This window comes from Syngnathus floridae, chromosome 8 (assembly GCF_059516105.1).
Source record: "Syngnathus floridae isolate MCC-2025c chromosome 8, RoL_Sflo_1.0, whole genome shotgun sequence".
Classification (NCBI taxonomy): Eukaryota; Metazoa; Chordata; class Actinopteri; order Syngnathiformes; family Syngnathidae; genus Syngnathus; species Syngnathus floridae.
Genome location: NC_142420.1, coordinates 4,481,758 through 4,487,757, shown reverse-complemented (window position 1 = coordinate 4,487,757; position 6,000 = coordinate 4,481,758).

Here is a 6,000-nt window from a genome sequence, read left to right as displayed (position 1 = left end):
TCATATGATCAACACACAAAAATAAGGATGAGGTTATTAAAGCGTACAGTGCCTGACAAATGTATCCGACCACCACAGGCCCTAAATGTGGAACTGTCATAGGCGATGAAAACCAGTATGAAGCTCTTAAACCAAAATATTTCAATGGTAAAATGACATTATTAATGTTATTCATTAATTTTCAAATGTACTGTTTGACAAACCAACTGAAGAAAATGGTAATATGTTTACTTTGTAATGACGATTTCAAATTGTTAACAGAAAATTTCTCCTAGTTGAATTTATATTGGATTCATTTATGACTGCTCCAAAAAGTTCACACTGAGAATTGTAAAATGTGATTCAGGTCAAATTCCTCATTCCACTTTAAAGATTGAGAAATGCCATAATGACGCTGAATGGGATCTTTTTAGATGGTCAAATAAATTTGTTAAGCACTGTATATTTTTTAATTTTTTTTGTAATTCTGAAAATATGAAGGCATCAGTAAAACTGAAATGCAATGGTGTGCAGTTTAAGTGCAATACTGTAAATAGCGAAAAAATGTTAAACAGCTAGCAGTTAGTCGATAAAGAGACGCGATGATTTTACGTTGTTTTTTTTCATGCACTGTTGAGAGTTTCAACTTTGTTTGCCGTCTGTTTTGTCAAGACGGCATGTACATTTTGTCTCGCTGGAGAACGACAGGGTGCCATATTTCACGTAAACTCAAGTGTTCAGCTAAAATTTATGACGACACGCGATTTTAAAACCAAGCAGTGATATCTGAACCAAGTGGTTGTTTACGAAACGAGTAGCTTTACTTTGCATGTTGTGTGTGTGACATTCACCGTTAATTTGCCAAGATATTTTGGATTATGACTCTTGTTTTACAAACTGCTGTCAGAGCTGTGTCGGTCCCTCGAAAGGTCTCCATGCCCCGCCCACTTTGTGTTCAACCGTCATTACCAGTTGTTCACGTCGCCATCTTAAATTAAACATATGCGTCTTATTATTTATTTTTGTCCGAAAATCTATGAAAAATGAAAAGAGTTGAATGCGCATTTTTACATTGCTTTTGCATTTTGGTATATATGTTTTTTTCACTATTCAGGGGCGTGGCTGTGGTGCATTAAATTGAGGGGAAGAAAAAACAAACAAACAAAAAAACTTAATGTAGCGTGTCCAAGTTTACAAACATTTCAGGGATGGTTGAATTTTAAAAGCGGAATTTGTTGTACGTGTGACAATGCTTATTATTTCATTTGCTAGCATGCTTATACATGAATCATGTTTGTTTGTTTTGCCCCATTCCCTTTTTGAGTCACAAAATATGAATGTACATCTTGTACAAGTAAACTATCAATAAAGTTATAAATATTTGTATCCAGTGTTACAATACTTGACAAAGAAGTTGTTGTGACTACATTTCTTTGATTGATTCATTTGAAAATATTTTACTTCATTTATCTATTTGATCGTTATCCGTATATTTGTTGTATTGATTTATGTGATAATCATTGATCATATTATGGATGTAGTGCAACCTCTGTTGGTTACAGTCAATCAATTAATTGATTATCACTCCCTTCCCTACTGGTTATTATGGGAAAATATTTCTGGGATCTAATTGACACCATGAATATTTGGGGTGTTTTCCCAAGTCAAAGTAGCTTTGGCTTGTTATTGGTTCGATTTAAAAGTTTGTGTTCTTCTGATCTGGTGGAGAAAATAGAGTTGCTATGAAATCCAGATGCTGCTTGTTCCAAAACATGCCAAAATTGGTCGCCCCTCCTGTACATACTACATCGTACGCTCGCTGATTATGCAAAGTTGGGCCTCAGTGTGCTCAAATAGAACCTACGATCCGAGTAGGAGGAATTGGGTACACGACATGTAATCTTCTCTGAGACTACTAGAAATATTGAACCCGCTTGGCACCAAGGTGAAGTTTCGATTGAACGCCACCACGTACAAACAGCCACACTTTCTCTTGTTTTCCCGAAAACAGTTGGCCTCCATTTTTTCGTATTAGCTTCCTTTGGGAGCTTAATTCCAGATGTGTGTACACAAAGTAATTACACCATGTGGTATAGTGGCCTATTGTCCGAACCCTTTGCACAGGAATTAGCTCAAATGGCGTCCTGTTGAGTGCAGTAACCCCCTTTAGAAGGTCGCCGCACATTTAATTTGTACCATAGCACTCATACATCAAGATTGAGTGATATAGTCGCAGACTGATGGCCCCGCATTTAGCCGGCGGCCGGGGTCCACGTCTGGAAATACCAGCATCCTTTTATGTGTGCTAATAATTAGCACGCGGCCATCCATCACGCTGCAATGAGCCCTGGCTGCTTTGTCAACATGTTGCAGTGCATACAGCTGTTTGTGTTGGCCACAAGTGACAAACGCATGATAATGCATCAAGAGCAAACAACTGGTTGCAGTCAGTTTCGTTGGATAGTATCCCAAGGGGTGACCTCTAATCCTCTTACGATACCATATCAGTATGGAAAAAATAAATAAAATTTATTTTTAGATTTACTGCTTTATAAGGATTACATACACGTTACAGAAATAATTTGTACTGCTATTTTGTGGGGCTCAGTCGATGGGCATCTACAGTATAAATCCATAATATCCATTCCATCATTGCTGGACAGGCTAAGAGACACAGGTGGTCCTCAGGGATCTATACGAGGTTGAAAACTGTTTGATATATGTCAAAAACTTTTTTTCACAGTTTGTTATTCGCTGTGTGTTACCCGCTCAAAGCATTTAGATATTTGGTATCTAATATTTGAACAGGATTAAAATAGGTAAACCATGTTTTAGGCACAAACGAATCTTTCTGGTTGATGAATGACTATAAAGCTTTAGTATCCAACTGGTGAGATATAAAAATATGGTAACCATCAAAAGTTAAGAAAAAGATAGTTATTGGCCCCGCTGTTTCAAACAGACAGACATTTAAATTAGATGCAAAAGTATGCGACCTGTTTTTAGGTACAAAAGAAAGCTTGATTTTGGACTGACAACAATAAATCGACTGCATCCATTGTGTTTTCACTGGCATGAGACTTATATGCCCTTTTTTCATGAAAAGTAAAGAGTGATACAATGCTGGGCCTCTGAGTTGCCAAATACTGCTACAAATAGACAGAAACTTGAACAGGATTCAAATAAGTGTGACCTCTGAAATCTTGCTGTTGGACGGCCAACTATGAAACCTTGTCTAACTGTGGGCTCCAAAAATTGAAGAAATACTTTTGAGATGATTTTTGATGAAAGTTGACATCAAATTCAAATTAAATTGTAGCCTTTGTTCTTTGAATCAAAAATAATTTGAGTGACACACTACGAATCAGGGTTTCCCGTGGTTTGATGAAGATTTCTTACAACGCAATAAACCTATTTAAGCATAAAAATGAAAAACTCCCCTCAGCAATGTTCTACAAATCCACAGCATCCCACCGAGAGATACAATAATTTACCTTTGGATTTATTGTCACTGCATGTTTGTGGTTCACCCACCTCTCTCCTCCCATTGACCTGACTTATCCGTGTTTATCCCCCGTTGAATTACAACCGACCCTTTTTCCGTACGTTGACCATTTAAGGTCAACAAGGGCTAAACTCATTCCGTTCGGATTGTGCAGAATCACGGCAGTCTGAGCCTCGTTGCAACGCCTCCGAGCCTACCGAAGGAGGGTAAGTCAAGTGCTGCGAGGTCACGTGAAAATAGTTTTTAATCACATTTCATTCAGCTAATCCTCTTTGAAACGTCACACACAACTATGATCAGACGGAATGCAGCCTGGACAGAAAAGCTTTGCCAGGAAAGAAGAGGACGGTGGGGAGGATGCGTTGAAACTTTTTTATCAACCACTTTGGCGGCTATTTGACACGTCAAACGTGACCGAGTGGTTTAGTGGAAAGTTTTTCCCGCAGACTCTCCTTAAATCAGATGTAAATCCACTTCCGGCAGCTTGAAGTGAAGCCACCCAGAGAAAGCTCAGCTGAAAACAATCGAGCTCAAGTGCTGAAGTCACCCGGTTCAAAGGCCGCCTTTCATCCCCCCCACCCGCGACCCCTCTGCTCGTTTGTTTGGCTGAGCTTCGCTGGCTAATGCTCGCCAACCTATCCGCAGTCGTCAATAGTGCGGAACGATATTAAAACCAACATTTTAAGTCTGGGTCAACACCTCGTCTCTCGCGTGCAGCTGAGGTGCAAAGTGTCAAGAATTTTAACATAGAAAATTGAGTAAAGCACGTGGGGGGAGGGAAAAAAGACGGGGGAATTAAGTTCACATTCCATTCGGCCATTTATGCCACTCGCATTATAAGCACGTTGTTTTCATTTCCAGAGATCGCTTGGTGTTGCACTAATCTGGAAAGATGTGGGAAGAAAATACAACGCCGCCATCAATGTTGTTCTGAAGGGACTTACTCAGAATACAGACATGTCTTTTTCATTTCAGTTTTGGAATAGACATAGGTTAAGGTTGTCATGTGAGATATTAGGACATGTGTGTTCAAAAGTTGGCTCCTTGATCTACCTCAATGGCGCTATGAATCACATGTAGTACTTCTGTGAAATGAAATAAAACGGCTGGCAATCAGCAAGGAAAGGTATATCGATAATAATGACCAAGGTGTCATTTAAAATATTATTACGAAACACTGGTGTCAAACTCAAGGCCCGAGGCCAGCCAGATCATTATTTGAGGCACAGTAAAGCACATGAAAAGTACTTTTCTTTTCTTTTTTAACTTTTTATGACAAGCACTTTTTCACCAAATGCCCTCTTAACAAACATTTGTGTTTGTGTCACTATTTTCCATTTTTGATTTCAGTTGCAATCTAGGGCAATTGTGTATATGTAGTGATAGGTGTTTAAAAAAAAAAAAAAAAAGACTTTTTAACACCACTATCAAATGTAACACCTATTTATATTTTTAGGAAATTTTGCATTTTTTTCTATGCTTTTTTTGACAAGTAAATGATTATTGGTTGTTAGGGTCGATGGCATTTAAAAGACGTATTACTGATTGAATGACTATGTGTCATTCTATCGGACAATTAGGGTCTGATGATGTAAAGATAAGAAATGATTAAATCATAAAATATATTACTAGAGGTGTTGATTTTTTTTTTACTGTATGTGCAATGACTGCAATGTACATGCAACGTAAAGCGATCAGCAAAAAGTAGAAAAAGCACCATCGAGTGAAATAACAGCTATTGCCTACTCTTGCCTTGGATCACTTCTAATTCTCTAGACATTATTAAAACACATACAAAAATAAAGCACTGGGTAGATCTATTATTCATAATTATCAAGAGATATTCTCATCGCATATGCAAACATTTAAACGTCTGAATTTCACTGACTTTCGGAACAGTGCACTACTCAGAGAATATTAGTTATTGCAACTATCAACATACAACTAATGAAACTCGTTTATGATGGCTGGAGCTGGGTGGATTCGCAGCTTCTTACATTTTAATCATAAATGATGCATTCTATTGAATCACGACTGTTTTTTTTAATCTCAAATATCTCAATTAATTTGAAAGCTTTCAGTGGTTTTAGTCTATTTCTTATCTTTTTGTTCAGAATCATCCAACTTTAACCTGTTATCTTAAAAACAAATTCAACCAAAGAAAACAAACATGACGTATTCATGTGATCAATATTCCTAAGTGAACGGTAAATTAGATACCCCAACCGGGGTGGGTGGGCTGCGGCGAGCGTGCGGGGGGTCCTGTTTATGCATGGCCTTGCTGACTTCATGCTTCTGTCAAACACGCAAACACTTTGAGCTCGTATTTGTGCAGTATCATTTGCAAAGCGCGTGTTGTGAAATTGCAGAGGATGTCGGCATTTCCAAAGTAGCGAGGTGGGTTTGCTGTGAGGTTCGGGATTGGCGTGATGGCTCGCAGCAGCTGGAAAGTGCAGGGATGCTTTAAAAAAATGCCTTTTATCACAGTTTGTGCTGCTCCATTTGACCATTAAAAG